The sequence below is a fragment of the Leopardus geoffroyi genome, chromosome B2 (genome assembly GCF_018350155.1).
Source record: "Leopardus geoffroyi isolate Oge1 chromosome B2, O.geoffroyi_Oge1_pat1.0, whole genome shotgun sequence".
Lineage (NCBI taxonomy): Eukaryota > Metazoa > Chordata > Mammalia > Carnivora > Felidae > Leopardus > Leopardus geoffroyi.
The window spans coordinates 35,778,210-35,799,396 of NC_059332.1; the positions used below are offsets into that span (position 1 = coordinate 35,778,210).

The following is a 21,187-nucleotide window of genomic DNA, read 5'->3' on the forward strand; positions in this document are numbered from 1 at the left end:
GGCTGTCCCAGGATCTTTGGTAATTTTTTCCCTCTTCTTCCTTTCCTTTCCTCTCCTCTCCTCTCCTCTCTCCTCTCTTCTCTTTTCTTTCTTCTTCTTCTTCTTTTTGGCTAACTTTAAAAGTTATACACAGTAATTAAAAGCAGTTAAGAAACCCAAATAAGCTAGAGGCGCCTGGGTGGCTCAGTCGGTTGAGCATCCGACTTCAGCTCAGGTCATGATCTGACGGTTCATGAGTTCGAGTCCTTCGTCAGGATCTGTGCTGACAGCTCAGAGCCTGGAGCCCGCTTCGGATTCTGTGTCTCCCCCTCTCTCTGACCCTCCCCCTCTTACACTGTCTCTCTTTCTCTCTCTCTCTCTCTCAAAAACAAACATTAAAAAACAAATTAAATTAATTAATTAATTAAAAAAAGAAAGAAACCCAAATAAGCTAAAAGATGAAAACAAAAGGTAAAAATAAAAATCACCTAATAATTCCAGCACCCCAACCACCGTTAAAGTTCTGGAATGTGTCCTGCTAGACTTTTTTTTTTTTTTTTTTCCAAATACAAATATGTACATAGGTTGGTTGGTTAGTTTCAATCATGCTGCGGAGATTCTCAGAACCTGTGCTTTTCACTCAGCTCTTTATTCGTGAGTCGGCTATTACAGTGTTTCCCAAACTGGTCCCACAGAACCCCAGAGCCATTTTGCTATTGAGAGCAGAGTCCTTCCCCACCTGTTTGGGATGTACTGACTTATGCCAACTGAAATGGGCTTCTTTCCTGGAGAATTTCTCAGAGTCTTTAATTTACTAATGTACATTGTGAATCATCAAGAGGAGCCTGGCATTTCCTAAACATATTTCACTATGAAATCCCTTGAGGAATCTTCTTGAGGCTTGGGTCCGTGGAACATCATACAGGAAATGCTGTTCCGCAACATTCTTTATACACTGAGCCTGCTCAGAATTCTCTCTCTCTGCCCCTCCCCCACTCATTCTCTCCCTCCCTCTCTCTCTCCCTTTCTCAAAAAAAAAAAAAAAAAAAAAAAAAGAAAAAGAAAATCTAAGCCAAGATCGGGATCCCAGAAGAATGCCCAAAGACACAGGCACCTGGCAAAGGTGTGCCTTCTGTGTCAGCAGTTGATGCGTGGACTGCCTGATCGTCCTGACCGAGAGAAATGGTCCCGGCAGACCCAGCATGAACACAGTCCAGTGGGAACGGCTGCTTTCTGCAACCTTCTATCAGCACCGGATCCTCCGGCTACCCAGTAAGTCTGCCTCCCACAGGGCCGATGGCTTGCTGGGAACTAACAGGTCCGCTCTCCCTTACTCACAGTTTCAAAATCCCCAAACTGCTGAAATCTGTATGATAAAGCCATTTTTATCGTAAGTCGTTTTACTACAAAGCCTGACCTGACGTGAACTCATTTGGCAGCAAAACGAGCCTCCACTGATGTGAGGCCATTTACGGCTTCTCTTTCCACCACTTAGTGTGTGAATGTTGGCGGACTTTGCTCAGAACTGTTTATATGTTTACCAGGTACTGCCCCACACCCTGCTGGGGGTATTTTGTAACATACAGTGTTAAGGGAATCCATCATGGCACTTTTCTTTCTTTCTTTTTTTTTTTTTTTTTTTTTTAATTTTTTTTTTTTCAACGTTTATTTATTTTTGGGACAGAGAGAGACAGAACATGAACGGGGGAGGGGCAGAGAGAGAGGGAGACACAGAATCGGAAACAGGCTCCAGGCTCTGAGCCATCAGCCCAGAGCCCGACGCGGGGCTCGAACCCACGGACCGCGAGATCGTGACCTGGCTGAAGTCGGCCGCTTAACCGACTGCACCACCCAGGCGCCCCCTTTTTTTTTTTTTTTTTTTTAAGTGTATTTATTTATTTTGAGAGAGACAGAGACGGCGCAGGGCCGGGGCGGGGGGGGTGGTGAGTGGTGCAGAGAGAGAGATTCCCAAACAGGCTCCGCACTACCAGCACAGGGCCTGATGTGGGGCTCGAACCCATGAAGCCGTGAGATCACAACCTGAGCTGAAACCAAGAGTCAGATGCTTAATCGATTGAGCCACCCAGGTGCCCCTCATGACACCTTTCTAAACCATGAAAAATTCTGAATTCTGAACCATCTGGCCCCAATGGTTTTAGGTAAAGGATTATAGATCTGTATTTACAAAATTTTCCCTAAAAAAGTGTCGTGGGCTTACAAGTAAAAGGAGCCAGACACAGACACAGATAGGATACGATCCTGTTTCTATGAAGTTCAAGAACAGGCAGAGCAAACGGACAGTGGTAGAAATCAGAATATCAATTACCTCTGGGGAGGAGAAGAGACCAGGAGGGAGCACGAGGGAACCTTGCAGGGTGCTGGAAATGTCCTGTATCCTGATCTGGGTGGAGATTACACAGGTACATACGTATGTAAAAATTCACCAAGCTGTACATTTAAGTGTACTGCACTTTGCTCTAAGTCGGTTACACCTCAAAACAAAAGTAAAAATAAAGATTATGGGAATCTGTTATCTCAAATTAAGCAATAAACGGCTCCCCATGGCACCCCATCCCACCCTATGATGCTTTTGAACTTCCCAACAAAACTTAAAGTCATCGTCACATATGTTTGGCTCATCTTTAATCCCAAGAAACAAGTTTAATGCAAAAGTCAAACTTAGCGAACAGGTAAAAAACTCTGATTTGCCCTCCAAAAGAACCCATCCCCAGAGCGTATCTGCGCTTTAAAAGTGCCACAGGAAACCACTCGGGGCCTGGCTCCCTTGCGTGAGAGCCTCTCCGCTCTCATCAGCCACCGGGAGGATGTTTCCCGGCCCTGCTGCCTCCAGCAACGGCTGCTGAAACAGCCAGCGGGTGGTGAGCGCGGACCCAGGCCTGGCATCCTACCCACAGTGCTGCAAGTCAGAACTTGCACCCGACCAACAATATCCCTTAATTGCATCTGATTAGCTGGAATTTGGAATTTGTATCTGAGAACTGAAGGGCACCGGGGACTCCTTGATTAAACAGGTCAGATAAGCATATATTGTTGAGAGGAGCAAGCTTCTTTCCCAAAGCTTGCTCGTTGCTCAACATCGGACAGCTCATGGCCTTGTCCTTTGACCCTCACTCCCATGACATGCCCACCTCCGCTTTCCCGCCCACTTCCTTTCTGTGCTCCACTGGGGGGAGGTCAGTGCTCCACTGGGGCCTGGCTTCTCTCTGCTACTCCACTCATGACTCAGCCCACATGTCAACCTTCCCATCTCCGGCCAGAGGGCACCGTTCTGATGGCCTCGGGCTGTCCTCGGCAGCCTCTGATCCTTTCAGGAACAAGTCAGGATATAAACAAACAAACTGACCCACTTGGGCTTTTCCCTAATCTTTCTAGAGCATGCTGTCCAAATCAGGAGCCTGTGCTGATGGAAACATTCTATATCTGCGTTCTCCAACTCGATAGCCACTAGCTACCTGTGGCTATTGAAACAGCACCCCGGTTATGGCTAAGTACAACTTAGGAACTGAAATAAATAAATAAATAAATATATATATATATATATATATATATATATATATATATATATAATATATTTCTGATGTTGCATTCAGTTGTATTTTATTTTTTATTTTTATTTTTTAAAGTTTATTTATTTATTTGAGAGCAGGGAAGGGGCAGAGAGAGAGAGGGAGAGAGAGAATCCTAAGCAGGCTCCACGTTGTCAGCACAGAGCCTGACTTGGAGCTCAGTCTCTCTCATGAACAGTGAGATCACGACCTGGGCCGAAACCAAGAGTCGGACACTTAACTGACTGAGCCACCCAGGCGCCCCTCTTCTTTTCTTCCTTTCTCTCTCTCTCTCTCTTTTTTATCCTTAGCTCCAAGCCCAAGGTGGGGCTTGCACTCACTACCTGGAGATCTAGAAGTACATGTCTTACTGACTGCACCAGCCAGGCCCCCCCACCTTTTTTTTATTTAAAGAAACGTCACCAGGGGCGCCTGGGTGGCTCAGTCGGTTAAGCGTCCGGCTTTGGCTCAGGTCACGATCTCACAGTTCATGAGTTCGAGCCCCGTGTCAGGCTCTGTGCTGACAGCTCGGAGCCCGGAGCCTGCTTCGGATTCTGTGTCTCCCTCTCTCTCTCTGCCCCTCCCTCACTCACGCTCTGTCTCTGCCTCTCTCAAAAATAAACAAACATTAAAACATAAATAAATAAATAAATTTTTTAAATGCAGGGCCAAACTCATTACTTTCAATCCAAGGAATGCAGATCAAGCTGGAGGAAACTTAGCGGTGGTGCGCCATGGGGTTGGTTTTGACCGGCTCGTCTCGGTGTTTGTATTAGACGCTCCAATAAAGATGTGCAGGTCTGCTAATCAAATACAGAGAGTGTGTTATGTTCTGAGAAGTCTGGCATACACATAACCAAGATTTAAACTATCGTGACAGGCAGCAGTGACACAGCTACGAAATTAGCTTCTCTTCATCGGACACCTCAACAGACCACACGCGGTGCTAAGTGCCTTTCTGTATCATTTAATTGCCGCCCCTCCGTGAGATCAGAAATCGTGACCCCGTTTACAGATGAGGAACGTGAGACTCAGGGGGGCTAAGTCACTTACCCACTCTGAGCTTCCATTCAAAAGAACCTGACCCCGGAGTTCATACCCTTTCCACCACGCTCTGCCGTCTCCTACTCGGTTACGCCAACAAAATGAACACGAAAGGGGTAAGTGACCTTGATACGACGCATGGTAAAGCTAGAGGAGACCTGGTTCTAATGTTCATGACGTCAAAATCTTGGCATTGCTGCTGAACTTAGACAGCGGCAATATAACTCCTGAAAAAGCTCACATGACCTCGGGCTCTACCACAAAGCACAGTGACCACATTGAGGGAGCCAGCCACCCTTCTGTGCACCCCACCAGTCAGTGACATCGAGAAGGTGGGACCAGTTCCAAATAGCAGGCTTTTTAAACAGCTTTCTTGAGGTATCGTTGACATACAATAAACCGTGTGTGTTTAAAGTATACAATTTGAGGGGCGCCTGGCTGGCTCGGTCGGTAGAGCGTGCGACTCTTGATCTCAGGGTCATGAGTTCCAGCCCCACGTTGGGTGTGGAGCCTACTTTTAAAATGATAAATAAATATCGGGGCGCCTGGGTGGCGCAGTCGGTTAAGCGACCAACTCTTGATGTCGGCTCAGGTCACGATCCCATGGGTCGTGGGTTCAAGCCCCAGGTCGGGCTCTGCGCTGACAGCACAGGGCCTGCTTGGGAACCTCTCTCCCTGACTCTCTCTCTGCTCCTCTCCCATCTCTCTCTCTCAAAATAAATAAATTTTAAAAATTAAAAAATAAAAATAATAAATGAAGTATACAATTTGATAAGTTTTGACATATGTATAAACCTATACAAGCATCATCCCACAGAGTTTCCTTGTGCACTTTGCTTTTTGCTTTTCTGTTTTATTTATTTATTTTTTTTTGATGTTTATTCATTTTTTGAGAGAGACAGACAGACAGACAGAGCTCGAGTGGGGCAGGGGCAGAGAGAGAGAGGGAGACACAGACTCCAAAGCAGGCTCCAGGCTCTGAGCTGTCAGCACAGAGCCCGATGCAGGGCTTGAATTCGTGAACTTCGAGATCATGACCTGAGCCGAAGTTGGACGCTTAATGGACAGAGCCAGCCAGGAGCCCCTGGACAGATGCTTAAATTTATTCTGGGTAAATAGCTTGGGAGTTGAATGGCTAGCTTGTATGTTTCACTTTTTTAAAAACCTGTCAGTTCTTTTCCAAAGTACCTGTCCCATTTTATGTTCCCAGTGCAAACCCAGCTGGAGAGTTTCAGGTGCTCCCCATCCTTGCCAGTACTGGTAGGGCCTGTCTTTTAATTTGGGCCATTCTAATAAGTGTATAGGGGTCAGACATCACTTTTTTTTTTTTTTTTTAATGTTTATTTATTTTTGAGACAGAGAGAGACAGAGCATGAACAGGGGAGGGGCAGAGAGAGAGGGAGACACAGAATCTGAAACAGGCTCCAGGCTCTGAGCTGTCAGCACAGAGCCCGACGCGGGGCTCGAACTCACGGACCGTGAGATCGTGACCTGAGCCGAAGTCGGACGCTTAACCGACCAAGCCACCCAGGCGCCCCCAGACATCACTTTTTAAAAGGGTAATATTACAGGGACGCCTGGCTGGCTCAGTTGGTGGAGCATGAGACTTGATCCTGGGGTGGTGAGTTCGAGCCCCAAGGTGGGTGTGGAGCTTACTTAAAAAAAGAGGGGCGGGGGGGCGATATTACAAACCAAAAAATATATGGAAGAAAAAGTTGGAGGGGAAGGATCTGGACCCAGGACCCACAGGGAGCTGGGAGTATTTGGTTTGGAGACAGATGAGTATCTTAAGTATCTGTAAAAGGGACTAAATTTCTATGTTGTTTTAGAAGATGCACTAGAACCCAAGGGAAAAGTCACCGGCAAACAGACCTTGCTTCAGCTGAGAACCTTTTGATACAGGCTCTGAAAGGCAGAATGAGCGTTTGGGGAAGTGGGGTCTCTGCCCTTAGAAGGATCAGGCAGCAGTATTTGGAGAATTCCTCTCTCAGGGATGGTCAATTCAATACTGTTCACGTCGGCTGAATACCTACTATGCACTGTGACGGGACGTGGCAAGAGGACACAAGAGCAGATGTTCTCATGCCTTTGCCTAAATACTATCATGTGATTAGGGTTCTGCCAAAGCTATGGACAAGGGGGATAGGAGGGAGAAGGAGGTGGAACTGCCCAGAGGGGGTGACCCTGGGTCTCCGAAGTCCTGTCGGAGGCTCCGAGAGAACACCTAAGTAGGGGGCCGCCTGGGTGGCTCAGTCGATTAAGCATCTGACTTCGGCTCGGGTCATGATCTCGAGGTTCGTGAGCTCGAACCCCGTTTTGGAATAACATTCAGCTGAAAAGCAATCTGGAGCATTCTTTCCATATGATACGGGAATGCTCTCCAAGAGCTATTGAGTGGAAAAAGCAAGGTCTAGACACCGTGTATGGCAAACTAGCAGCTGAATTTTTTAAAGGGGGTTTGGTGAGTTAAGAACACACACACAGGGTTCATTTGCATAATATCTTGTACCTCTCGCCTAGTAACATAGGTTGCTTTTGAGACAGGAAGTGGCTGGGAGACAGGTGTGGGAAAGAAACTGTCTGACATACCTTTCTGCATCTTTAGAATCTTAACGGTGTAAGTGAATTGCCTATTAAAAATAAAATTAAAATTAAACTAAAAACGTTAAAGGCACCTGCCTACTTCAGCATGTTTTCCTGGAGTGCCTTCCTCAGCCTTTTCCTCTGCGTTCACTTCCCTCCATTGAGGCTTGTGGGCAAGTCTTCCTCTCCGAGGAGGCCGCCGTGGGGAGCTTATATTTCTTTCTGCCTCTCTCCCCAAGGAATGCATCATCAAGACCGATTTTTCTTAAACATTAATGTCTGTTAATGTAATCAGCTTGGTATCTTGTAAAAATTCAGACTCTGATTCAGTAGCCTACGATGGGCACTGAGAGTCTGCGTGTCTTTTTTTTTTTTTTCTTTTTCTTTTTTTTAGATGTTTTATTTTATTTTATTTTATTTTTCAACGTTTATTTTTTTATTTTTGGGACAGAGAGAGACAGAGCATGAACGGGGGAGGGGCAGAGAGAGAGGGAGACACAGAATCGGAAACAGGCTCCAGGCTCTGAGCCATCAGCCCAGAGCCTGACGCGGGGCTCGAACTCACGGACCGCGAGATCGTGACCTGGCTGAAGTCGGACGCTTAACCGACTGCGCCACCCAGGCGCCCCTGTTTTATTTTATTTTTGACAGAGCATAAGTGGGGGAGGGGCAGAGAGAGAGGGGGACACGGAATCTGAAGCAGGCTCCATCCAGGCTCTGAGCTGTCAGCACAGAGCCCGATGCGGGGCTTGAACTCACAGACCGTCAGTTGATGACCCGAGCTGAAGTTGAACGCCCAACTGACTGAGCCACCCAGGCGCCTCCGAGAGTCTGCATTTCTAACCAGCTCCCGGGTGGAGCTAATGTTGCTGGTCTCAGACTACACTCTGAGCAGGGAGGGTCTAGAGCTCTGTGTGTTCCATGCTGAGGCTCATGGCCAAAGCACTGAGAGGTCTCGAGAAGCTGTCCTGCTCTAGAGAAGAGGAAGGGATATGATGGTGGCGATTCTCATGAAGAGAGAGGCACGTCGATCCTCGGGCTGGTCTGAGCCCCTTAGTTAGCATTGCTGCCAGAGTAGGGACCACTGACCATCACCCCGGGTCTCCATTCCTACCCACCACTCTCTTGCCTGGAGCACAGACGCACTCCCACACTGCCTCCATTGAAGGGAGGCCCAGATAGCAGGTGCCTCAGAGGGAGCTGTAGGAGATGCACCAACCAGAAAAATAAATGCCTTTCTTCTTCCTTCCTTCCTTCTTTCCTTCCTTCCTTCCTTCCTTCCTTCCTTCTTTCATAAACTCTACCTCCAACATGAGCTCGAACTCACAAACCCCAAGATCAAGAGTCACATTCCTATTTCTGATGGACTAATGGTGGCTGCAGGCCACACCCTCTCTCATGCCCTCCCTGAAAATTCAGAAGCCAAATCAAACCTCCTACAGAAAATGAAACCAGACAGCATTCAGCACAGGCTTTCTCCCTGGGTGAAACGCAGATGTCTTGGGTTCTGGTGCGGCGGGACCACCTGCTCTGGCAGAAAGCGGATCGCCCTCCAACAGAGGCCTCTTCACTTGCCCAGGATGAGAACTGACCCGTGAACCTGGAAGCCAGGCTGCTGAACACCCCCACCGCACCCCTTGCCCCAGGGGACAGGGTAGCTTCCTAGGCCACACACGTGGGTTTCCCTGATGAGGCAGTTTTCGGTATGACAAAACCCTGCTCTTGCCATTGCCAGAGAGGGAGGAGGATGGTGTAAGTTCTGGAGGGAAACCAACAGGCACATTCCCGCGGGGCAGACCCCACCCCTGACTGGAGCAGTGCCCCCCTCACCCCGGTGATCACTGGAGAAATGTCAGGGGAGGCACCCCCTCTCCCCATATCATCCCCACCCACCCGTGACCCTGCCTGAAATTGCACCATGCACGTTCATTCTTTTAGGATGAGAAACTGCATCTTTTAAAATACTCCCACCCACCAGACAGGTAATACATTCAGCTGTTATCAGTCATCTACACCTTAATGTGAATTAGTTGATTAGTCCTGGAATATTTCACCTGGAATGCGCCTGGTCCAATCCCTCTTTTTACAAGTGAGGGAAACCAAAGCCCAGAGTGGAGGTGACCCACTGAAGGTCAAGCAACAAGGTGGTGGCCAAGTCATGGCAGGGAAGGGGCATAAGGGAAGGATTGTATGCAGGTGGCAGGGGAAGAGGAAAAACCCCAGGATCACCGAGAGGGGCAGAGGCCTCGTCAAGGTTGTGCTTTATACACTAATTCAGAGCTGTGTCAACCTTTTCCCCCCACGAGAAGGTAGGAGGCGGAACCAGAAGCACGTCTCCACCCCACCCCACCTTGAACATAAAACTTCTTTGAGGTTTCTCGTTTTATCTCAGAGTTCATTCAGATGCAACATTCTACTCTAAAGTATATTCTGGTTTGTTTTCACATAAAAATAATAGAATAAACCAGTGGTTGCCAGAGGAGAGGTTAGAGGGGAAGGGGATTAAAAGGTACAAACTTCCAGTTATAAAGTAAATTAGAAAGATTTTTAAACGCAAAATATTCTTTCTTATTTTTTAACGTTTTATTTATTTTTGAGAGAAGGAAAAAGAATGAGCGGGGAAGGGGCAGAGACAGAGGGGGACAGAGGACCCGAAGCAGACTCTGCATTGTCAGCACAGAGCCTGATGTGGGACTGGAACTCACCAACTGTGAAAGCATGACAGTCAGATGCTTTAACCGACTGAACCACCCGGGCGCCCCGAGATATTCTTTAAATGGTGAGATTCAGGGACGCCTAGGTGGCTCAGTCAGTTGGGCGTCCAACTTTGGCTCAGGTCATAGTCTCATGGTTCGTGGGTTCGAGCCCTGCGTTGGGCTCTGTCCCGACAGCTTAGAGCCTGGAGCCTGCTTCTGATTCTGTCTCTGCCTCTTTCTCTCTCTCTCTCTCTCAAAAATAAACATTAAAAACAAACAAACAAATAAATAGTGAGATTTAAAGGGCCCTAGGTGGCTCAGCCAGTTAAGCAACCAACTTCGCTCAAATCATACTGTCATGATTCCTGAGTTTAGGCCCTTCCTTGGGCTCCGAGGGCAGAGTCCCCTTCAGATCCTTAGTCTCCCTCTCTCTACCCCTCCCCTATTCACTCTCTCTCTCTCTCTCAAAAATAAACATTTTAAAAATAAGTAAATGAATGGTGAGATTCTTTTAGTCGGATAGCATTTTCTACTTGCGAGGTAGGCTGAGATCAAAGTTTGTATTTCTGAGGAGGAAACTTGGCTGGCTGTGATGGGGTGAGGAGACTTCTCACTGCATGTCTCTTTGTACCTTTTTTTTTTTTTTTAAAGTAATCTCTACCCACAACGTGGGGCTTGAAATCACAACCCCGAGATCAAGAGTCGCACGCACGCTCCACTGACGGAACCAGCCAGGCAACCCGCCCCTTTGCACCTTTTAAAATTATGTGCCGACTGCAAATATTACCTAGTCAAAAAAAATGACTAAAATTAAAACTTGAAAATGTGGGTGGGTGGGGGTGTGGGGAGACAGACCCTTTTGCTCGGATAGGAAAGAATGCAAACAGGAATATGTGCCTGTTGGACAATCGTGGTATTAACCCACATGTTAAAGATGCACCCCTTTACCTAACAATGTCTGCTGTGGGGATCTAGGCCACACCTAGAAATGGCACACGAGCATATTCACGGCTCTATCATCTGTGCTGACCCTTAGAGGCTGGCCTGAGCATCTAGCTGTCTTTGAAGGCCTTGATGACTCTGAACAAAGACCAGGAGCTACACTGCCTCCTTTCCAGTCTGGCGACCTTTGCACATCACCTCTTAAAGAATCGCTCTGGGGTGCCTGGGTGGCTCAGTTGGTTAGGCGACCGGCTTCGGCTCAAGTCGTGATCTCACAGCTCGTGAGTTCAAGCCCTGCGTTGGGCTCTGTGCTGACAGCTCAGAGCCTGGAGCCTGCTTCGGATTCTGTGTCTCCCCCTCTCTCTACCCCTCCCCTGCTCATGCTCTGTGTCTCTCTGTCTCTCAATAATAAATAAACGTTAAAAAAAAAAAAAAAAAAAAAAAAAGAACCGCTCAGTGCATAATAGTAAAATAACAACAGGGGTGCCTGGGTGGCTCAGTCGGTTAAGCGTCTGACTTCAGCTCAGGCCATGATCTCACGGTTCATGGGTTCAAGCCCCATGTGCTGACAGCTCACAGCCGAGAGCCTGCTTCTGATTCTGTGTCTCCCTCTCTCTCTGCCCCTCCCCCGCCCCCCACTCACGCTCCGTCTCTCTCAAAAATTAATAAATGTTTAAAAAATTCAGAAAAATAATAACAACAGCTGCTGCCTACAGAGTGGTTGATTTGTGCCTGGCTCTGTCATACACACAACTCCTCCTGTGTCACAGCCACTTCATGAACTAGCTGCTCTTCTCAGCCATGTGGTAGACGAGGACACTAGGGCATGTCAGCGCTAACCTTGCCCACGGCCACGCTCCCTAACTCAGCAGTGGCAGAGAGAAGATTTCAACCAGATGCCCATGCATCCGTAGCAGCTACCATTTATTAAGCACCTGCTGTATGCTGAGCCGCTGTGCTAGTCACTTGGTGGTGTTTTTACGAGGTCATCTCATAGTCCCGTGTGAGTGCAAGAGGTGATGGGGGTGAGGGGCGTCACTGAGGGAACTGTCCCTGCCCTTAAGAAGCTGATCATGCAAGTAAGAAGATGACCACAACAATCCTTCCACTTCCGCAAAGCCTCACGGCTTCCAAAGCCCTTTATCTATCTCATTTAATCTTCTTGACAATCCAGCCAAATAATTTTCGTGATCTCTGCTCCAGGGTGAGGAAACCAAAGCTCTCCAAGTCACACGGGATGGCCCCCAAGATCATCCAACCAGCCAGGGGAGGGGCTGGAACCTGACCTCAGGTCTCATGACTCCGTCTCTGCTGAGGGGGTATAACATGCTGCCTCCACAGCCCGGCTCAGTGGTTTCCAACCTGCTCTAACAGGAGGACTCCTTCGCCGCTTTGGAAATTGTTGCAAGCCTGCAAATGAATGGAGCTGTTATTTAGGGTTTTAGTCAACCAGGGAAATTCACAGTGGAAAAACGACCAGGGAAGCAGCACCGCCAAAGAGCAGCAGCACAGTCAGTTACCCAGACATTACTTATACAGTCGGCAGACAGTATTTGGAGTACAAATAGACACAGAGACTTCTTGCAATAACCCTGCAGCCCACGAGCAGGCAGCCACTGGCTGAGACCCCACTGCCAGAGCAGTTCAGAGGAGGACACGTCTCCCAAGTCCATTTTCTCTATCAGAGCGAGGTGGGGGTGGGACGGGGGAAGCACCAAAATTCAATGGGATTGGTGGAAAGTGGTGTTGGGGGGAGCGCTGGGAGCAAAGGGGTGTGATAAGGGCCACAGGTCAGTGGAGAGGCCAACAGGGCACGTGGGTGTTTGTGTATTTCTTTTGGAGGAAAAGGTTGATTCTGGATGTCCAAGAGCCACTACAGCAGTTGGGGTAAAGAAGCAAACCAAACATTAAAAAAAAAAAAAAAAAAAAAAAAATTGGTGGGTTCGAGCCCCGCGTCGGGCTCTATGCTGACAGGTTGGAGCCTGGAGCCTGCTTCCGATTCTGTGTCTCCCTCTCTCTCTGCCCCTCCCCTGCTCACGCTCTGTCTCTCTGCCTCTCTCTCAAGAATAAATAAACATTAAAAAAAAATTTTTTTTTTTTTTAAAGAAACAGACTAGAAATGGAGAGGATGGCCTAGAAGAGAGATCATGCAAGAGGTTTGAACTTGCAATGAAATTACTTTTCGAGAAATAAAGAGAACATCCAAGGCTGTCGTAGTGGGTTCTCACTTGCTACTGAGTGTGCCCTCCCGCCCTGCACCATCCCGCTCCCCTGTGCACCCACATCCGAGCTGAACAGACAGGTGGCCTTCCGTGCCCTTGACTATGTAGACGGCCTCCATGCTTGATGATCCCTTACCTTTCCAGGATCTTCTCCATGCAGTACAACGCCACAGTGACGCTCATTGACGTTAGAACCCAGAGGCCCGGGTGCAAGTCCCAGCTCTGCAGCAATCCCGTACGACATTAAACTTCTCAGGGCTTCCGTTTCCTCACCTGTAAGACGGAAGTAACAATAGTACTTGCCTTGTTGCTATTTCGAGGATGAGGCGCATGAGCATATGTTAAATACTGAGAACAGGGCGTCCTAGAATAAACGCTTGCTATTATTCCTATGAAGAAGCCTTTTCCGGAGCCCCTGGGTGGCTCAGTTTGTTGAGTGTCTGACTCTTGATTTGGGCTCAGGTCATGATCTCACGGTTCGTGGGATTGAGCCCTGTGTCAGGCTTAGCAATGACAGTGTGGAGCCTGCTTGGGATTCTCTCTCCCTCTCCCTCTGCCCCTCCCCTGCTCATGCTCTCAGTCTCTCTCTCAAAATAAATAAACATTAAAAAAAAAAAACTTAAATAAAAAAAGCGGTTTCTATTCCCAACTAATCACTCCTCTCCCCTGCACACTTGGCCATCCAAGCTCTTCTGCCACTTTTTTCCCCCACTTATTTGCCTATTTATATTTGTTTCTTGATATTAAACAGTAAACACCTGGCACATCAGAGACATTTATGAAGGAAGGAAGGAAGGAAGGGAAGGAAGGAAACAAAGGAAGGAAGGAAGGGAAGGAAGGAAGGAAAGAAGGGAAGGAAGGAAGGGAAGGGAAGGAGGGAAAGAGGAGGGAAGGAAGGAAGGAAGGAAGGGAACGAGGGAAGGAAGGGAACGAGGGAAGGAAGGAAGGGAAGGAAGGAAGGGAAGGAGGGAAGGAAGGAAATGGAGGAAGGAAACAAAGGAAGGAAGGAAGGAAGGAAGGAAGGAAGGAAGGAAGGAAGGAAATGGAGGAAGGAAACAAAGGAAGGAAGGAGGGGAAGGAAGGAAGGAAGGAAGGAAGGAAGGAAGGAAGGAAGGAAGGGAAGGAAGGAAGGAAGGAAGGAAGGAAGGAAGGAAGGAAGGAAGGAAATGGAGGAAGGAAACAAAGGAAGGAAGGAAGGAAGGAAAGAAGGGAAGGAAGGAAGGGAAGGGAAGGAGGGAAAGAGGAAGGAAGGAGGGAAGGAAGAAAGGGAGGGAGAGAAGGAAGGAAGAAAGTGAAGGAGAGAGGGAGGGAGGGAAGGAAGGAAGGAAGGAAGGAAGGAAGGAAGGAAGGAAGGAAAGAAAGAAGGGTGGGTGAGAGGGAAGGAGACAGGAAAAGGGCCCTGACTGCAAAACCTTTAAAATTTCATTATGGAACGAGGCTGGCTCAGTCTGCAGAGCATGGATGGGACTCTTGATCTCGGGGTCGTGAGTTTAAGCCCCATGCTGGGCAGAGAGTTTGCTTAATAAAATAAGTTTACCGTGGCAGTCACCAAAGTGAAAAGAAACCATACAATCCTCATCTTCTGTAGGCGTATCTTAAAACCCTACTTCCCACCAAGCTTTGGGAGTTTGCAAACATCACGTAAGTTGCAATCCCAGCCTCCATGGAACTGACAATCTATGGCGGGTGATGGGACATGCCATGTGAAACATAGCTGTAGAACAAGGTTGCTGCACTTGTCAGCCAAGGGATAGTCAGTGCCCCTGGAAGGCCAGAGCCGGGAGAGGGCAGAACAATATGGGGTGAGTCACAAGCGTGTGTGTCATCCTTGCTCAAGGTAAACCAGGACTGTTGGGTAACAACAGGAAAATGTCACAAAGCAGGATGAGCCAGTGCATGCCTCTGATTGGTGGGCACAGCCTTGGGTGTGGAGGAGGGAGAGAAATTCAAGGCTTGCTGGGGGTCAGGGCATGCGTGGAGAGACAGTGGGATCGAAGTCCAGAGCCAGAGCCGTTCCAGAGCCCTTACTGGGTTAGAACCTCCATTTTTTTAATCTTCCCCGTGTTGTGTGAACTCTTCTAGATGCTGGTTTCTGATAACTTTTTTCTTTTTTTTTTCATTTCTTTTTTTTTTTTTAGTGTTTATTTTTGAGACAGGGAGAGACAGAGCATGAATGGGGAGGATCAGAGAGAGAGGGAGACACAGAATCGGAAACAGGCTCCAGGCTCTGAGCGGTCAGCCCAGAGCCCGACGCGGGGCTCGAACTCACGGACCGCGAGATCGTGACCTGAGCCGAAGTCGGACGCTTAACCGACCGCGCCACCCAGGCGCCCCTCTGATAACTTTTTTTTATTACTATGCAAGTAACATGCTTTCATAGAAGAAATAAGGAGGAACAGGAGGAGGAGGAGGGAGAAGGAAAAGAAAATCCAGAGAAAAGAGAAAAAATAACCTAAAGTCCCACCACCCCAAATCACTCCATATTTTGGTGCCTGCCCACCCACCCTTTATCCTCTCTTCCACCCACCCTTCAATCTACCCTTCCATCCACCTATTCATTCATCCATCCCTCTGTGTCAGAGTTCTTAGTTGCAAACGACAGAATCCACTCTAACTGAAAAGGAACTTATCTCTTTTTTTATGATGATTTGGTTTTTCAGTTTATTCATTTTTATTTTTTTAATTATTTTTTCTAATGTTTATTTTTCAGAGAGAGAGAGACAGAGAGACAGAGTGTGAGCGGGGGAGAGGCAGAAAGAGAGGGAGACACAGAATCTGAAACAGGCTCCAGGCTCTGAGCTGTCAGCACAGAGCCTGAAGTGGGGCTCGAACTCACAAACCTTGAGATCATGGCCTGGGTTGAAGTCGGACATTTAACCGAATGAGCCACCCAGGTGCTGCTTTTATAGTTTTTTTTTTTTAATGCTTATTATTTTTGAGAGAGAGAGAGAGAGAGAGACAGAGAGCAAGCAGGGGAAGGGCAGAGAGAGATGGAGACACAGAATCAGAAGCAGGCTCCAGGCTCTGAGCTGTCAGCCCAGAGCCCGACGCGGGGCTCGAACTCACAGACCGCGAGATCGTGACCTGAGCTGAAGTTGGCCGCTTAACCGACTGAGCCACCCAGGCGCCCCCTTTTCACTTTATTTTAAGAAAGAAAGCATAAGTGGCGTGGGGGTTTAGGGAGAGGCAGAGTCAGACGCAGAGAGAGAATCCCAAGCAGGCGTTGCCCTGTCAACACAGAGTCTGACAGTGGGGCTTGATCTCAAGGACTGTGAGATTATGACCTGAGCCGAGATCAAGAGTCGGACGCTTAGCAGACTGAGCCACCCAGGTGCCCCTAACAGAAAAGGAACTTATTAAAAAACATTCAGTAGCTCACAGAATCCAAAAGGGAAGACAGGCACAGAGGCTCAGAATGCAGGGATGATGCCCAAACCACCTCAGGGTACTTTTCTAGCCAAACCACCAAGGCAGCTATCAGCATAAATTCTGCAACTTGCCTGAACTCACCCCCTTCAACAATGGTGGGAATTGGATCTCAGACCATCCCTCCTGTTGCTCTGAAGGCCAGATGCCTCCTCTAACCCCCTTCCCCAGGACACCTGCTTCCTGTCGCCTTCTTCCAAATCAAAACCCTCATGTGCATGCATCTGATTGGTGGAACCTAGGTCACATGCCTACACCTTAGTTGCAAAGGAGCCTGGGAAAGTAAATTTCTGGCCTCCAGGGAAGTGAGATTTATGATCTAGGGAACACCCACAAACGCAAGAAAGTTAATCAAAAGATACATACTGGTGACCTTAATGCAGGGCAAATGTCGCCTGCACCATGCATTATTTTTCTCCTTACAAATATAGAATGGTATCAATTTAATTATTCTCTGAATCTCCAGTGCCTGGCACACAGTAGGCACTCAATGCAGGAGGAAGGAAACGAGAAAGAGAAGGGAGAGATGACACGTTTACATGCTGCCTTACTAAACAAGATTGAACGAAGACTTCATGTTTATAGAGTCCATACAACTCCCAAGGCCGTCCGTGGATTATGAAGGAAGGTCTCTCACCCAGCACATTAGTACAAAGCTGCCCCCAGCCGTCAGGCTCGTGCTCTGGCCATGGCGTGCAGCATCTAGACCCCAGGGAATGCTGTATCCTGAGGAGTCACTTTCTCTGTAGCCCACCTGTTGGCTTAATGTCACTCAGGCTGACACTGAATCTTCTCCCGTCCCCAATCCCAGAGTTTCATGAGGTTTTAAGTAGTCTCTGAGGGCCACTCTAAAACAGTTGCTGCAAAGGCAACATTAGAGGCCTCCCAGGGTGATAAACATCACTGGCACCACTTTCAAGCGGATCTGTTCAAATCAGTCGTGTTCTTCATGGTCAAGGTGTGCCATCACAGCATTATATGGGTCTTGCCTTTTAGAAGTTTATACTGTAATTGTTAAGAGGCAAGATACATGCACTTAAATGACAAGCTCTCTTGCTGCCAAATAAGGTAGGAAAACGTCCCTGCTCCCAGGGCCTGGGGGGATGGCCAGGCCCCACAGGCTGAGCGAGAGGAGCCTGCTGAGAAGGGGAAGGGCTGGGGGAGGTAGTGGCCAGGGCACCGGCTTGGGAGTCACAGCAAACCTGCATTCTTCCCTAACCCCCTCAAAGCAGGTCAGACCCTGTATCTTCAATTGCTGTCGCATCGCGTACCCCTCTTTATGGCTGAATTTCTTTGCGGGGTTATCTGGTTGTTGTCTGCCCCCTCCCCTCCACCCCGAGTCGGCTGTGGTGCCCCGAGGGAGGTTCCGGGTGGGCAGAGGCTGGTGAGGACCAAATCAGGGCGAGGCTGCAGGGAGGGTGAGGCTGAGACCCATCACAAAGACAGTCTGAAGCCTCCCCCTCACACTCCTTTCCCCCAGGGAGGAGCAGCTGATGTGTTTCTGGAGTGTTCCAATCCAATTAGTGCCCTCCCTTGCTCCAAGGAGGGGCCCAAGCCACCACTCCCCTCCCTGAGGTGGAGACGGGGTGGGGAGGGGGTGCTGAGGAGGTCTGAACACCCTGACCCAGCTCCTCCTGGCAGCGCGGCTGGCTCGCCGCTGCTGAGAGGCTGCTATGACAGCGCCCGTTTCTAGGCGACTGTTCTGGGGAATGGTCTGTTTTGGCAACCCGAGGGCCCCTGGGTAAAGGGGGCCCGCAGGCCGCGGAGCATTTGCATAGCAACGTCCTCCCCTCCCGGAGCCGTGCGCTGCTCTGCGGCCGCTCAGCGGGGCGGGAGGCTCCCGCTCCGGCTCCGGCTCCGGCTCCGGCTCCGGCCCCGGCCCCTGCCCTCGGCCCGGCCCGGCCCGGCCCGGCCCGGCCCGGCCCCAGGCCCGCCCTGTGCTGTCACCGCCACACGGCCCCCTCTCACTTCCCTCTCACTTCCCGGGGAGGTGGAGGCCGCTTGCTGAACTGGGGCATTTCCGGAAAGGCTGGTGCCCTAGGGAAGTGGGGAAATGATGCTTGGGGACAAAACACAGACATGGGGGCGGGGGAGGGGGGATGGAATATAATCTTTTACACACCGGAGTCAAAGTCACAGGGCTTGGCAGCATCAAAATGCATCCTGGGTAACAAGGTTGCCTCACAAAATGTTTCTGTAGGTGAACCCTCCACTGAGCCCTAGGAGGTGCTCAGATAATGTCTTTTGGGTCATTAAATTGCAAGTGTATATGTGAAGTTGGAAACGGGTGGGCCTGGAAAAAATATTTCTTATCTAGAAAAATCAGGGGGTGATATTCTTAGGAAATATTTTCAAATGCTTGCAGGAGGGACTTGGTGACATAGTATTGTCCATGTAATTTCCGAAGAAACCTAAAGGGAAAATAAGTAACTCCCGGAGGCCCCCCTCTGTCCTGCACACGCCCACCCCACCGCAACTACCTCTGCCATCTTGAGTCGGTGATGCCAGCTGAGATACCAGGCTCTGAACACGCGGACACTAACCGCCCAAGGACACATGCCCTGGGCTGGAACCCGAGAAGGGGGTTGGGCAGGGGCAGGTCACCTCAGCTGAGCGATCACATTCCCTGGCAGCTGTCCAAGGGGCAGCTCTGGCTGCACCTGTTTGTGGGGAGATTTGCTTTTATCAGTATTGACACAGCAGCAGGGCCAGGGAATAGCATAGTAATAAATAAATGAGAGAGGGAGAGAAAGAAAAAAAAAAAAAAAAAAAAAAAAGGCAGGAGCCACTGAGGCGAGGCAAAAATGCTGAGGTCTTTTTTTGCTTGTTGTATGTCAGCGCGTTCCATCCAGTTTCCCCACCCCTGAAATCTCCGAGGATCACGGAACAGCCTTGGCATGGGAGCCCTGGGTCTTAAAGAGATAAAATTGCAGCTCAGAAGCACCTTAAGATCCTTTTGTGCCAGTATCCCTAACCAACAGATCTCAAGGTTACTGGGTATCCTCACCCGCCACTTAACTGTGTCAGGAAGGTCAGCAGGAAGGGAGTTCCTTCCTCCCTCTGCCAAGTTCCAGCATCAGGGAGACAGCATGATTAAAATGTAGGTTTTGGAGTTGGGCAAACCTAGGATCAAAAACCTGGTTCTGTCTAGCTGTGTGATCTGGGGTATGCTAACTAAACCAGTCCGCGCCTCGGGTCCTCCCCAGAAATGGAAAAACAAAACCAACTACTGTTGCGAGGATGTAAGCGATGATATAAAGCAAAGGCGTAGAATAAAAGCAAAGGCGTAGAATAATTCCTCGGTAAATACAGTTCACTTCGTTGCTGTTATAATGTATCAACTTCCCATGGAGTTTTTTTTCAAAAATATTCTTCCCCCCACCCCACAAAAAAAATTTTTTTTAATAATAATAAAGAAAAGAAAAAGGTAGGGGGAATCAGAACTGTTCCAGAAATGGCAGGGCAATGAAAGAGCCTGAAACAGTCTTTATCTTCCAAACGGGGGCCAAACATGACCTCTTAGTTTCTCAGCCTTGCTTTCCAGGCTTCAGGGGCTGCAAACCACCTCACGTCCAATCTAGTCTGATACAGTGCAGTAAGTGGATTGCAAACAAACCTGGTCATCAGAAGATACCCTGACCAAGCCCAAGCAATAAACCGCGTTTGTAAAAATTACTTGCAGTGAGTCATTACCATGTTTAAGACACGGAGGTAGTTTCTGCAGAGGGCAGGCTAGCATAGCAACGAAGGTGGACTGAGCTGTCGGACCACTGGACTCTAACCCCAGCCTTGGCATCTGCTACTCATGTGCCTGTGACAGCATATTTAACTTTCGTAAGTCTTGCTTTCCTTATCTGTAAAATGGGCATAATAATGCCCCATAAGCTCGTTGTGAGGACTGAATGCATGAAAAGCATGTAGCGAATGCATGACACAGAGAAAGTGCTTAATCTTGTCAGCACTTGTAGTCATTGCTGTTTGATGAATGAGGCCAGGGACTGTGTCATATATTCATCCCTGTATCCCCAGATCGTCAAACAAAGGCTGGCATTTAGTAGAGTACAGTAATGTTTGACGAAAGCATGAATGCAAGGCCCCTGCCCTCAAGAAGTTAAATCTACCCAGGAAATAGAACACATAAACTACCTACGGCACTCAGGCGCTGGAGACAGCAGAGGGTTAAAAGCCATTCTGCCAGTCCCGAAGCCCCAGAGGCAGACAGTCCCTTGGATCCCTGATTCATCTATCCAGGATGCTTTCAAGAGAGGAAAACAGGAAGTATCCCTGATAGCCCAGCTTGCTCTGTTTTTTTTTTTTTTTTAAATGATGGAGGGTGGGGGTGGGGGTGGGGGAGAATGGTCCTCTGGGTCACATTTTGCCAGTAAATCAGCCTCCTTCCCTTGAAATGCTGGGGCTTCCAGAGGGGCAGATAAATAGCTTCTTGCTCAATGCAGAGAGAAAGATGTGGTCCAGAAATGACAAAGCTGACAGGTTGGGGTTCCTTAGTGGACTGCAGGTGTTTCTAGAGCTTGTCCTTTGCATTCGTTCCCTCTCTTCCTCATGTGGACTAAGTGCCTGGCCTTAGTATGGGGAAGGGGGGCCCTAGGGTTACAGCTCAGTGCCTAATGTCCAGGATATAAACAGTCCAAAACAAAGGGCAGTGAACTCAGAGAAGATGGGCTGAACTCAGAAGAGTGAGAGCGCTCTAAAGGAGAGAAACAGCATTATG

The 21,187-nt window shown here is 48.8% G+C and overlaps 1 long non-coding RNA gene across 3 annotated transcripts; it reads right to left on the minus strand.

The window, feature by feature from the left end:
* Nucleotides 1-2,311: 2,311 nt before the first annotated feature.
* LOC123608301 lies at nucleotides 2,312-19,219 on the minus strand. Of its 3 annotated transcripts, XR_006717180.1 has the most exons (5): nucleotides 17,730-18,203; nucleotides 13,169-13,305; nucleotides 12,097-12,220; nucleotides 4,227-4,345; nucleotides 2,312-2,471 (listed from the first exon to the last, which is right to left on the minus strand). It is a non-coding gene; the product is annotated as an uncharacterized LOC123608301 (long non-coding RNA). The 3 variants fall into 3 exon arrangements; XR_006717181.1 differs by lacking the exons at nucleotides 2,312-2,471; nucleotides 4,227-4,345; nucleotides 17,730-18,203 and adding an exon at nucleotides 18,939-19,219 and having other exon boundaries at nucleotides 11,718-12,220; XR_006717179.1 differs by lacking the exons at nucleotides 2,312-2,471; nucleotides 4,227-4,345 and having other exon boundaries at nucleotides 11,718-12,220; nucleotides 17,730-18,195.
* Nucleotides 19,220-21,187: the final 1,968 nt, after the last annotated feature.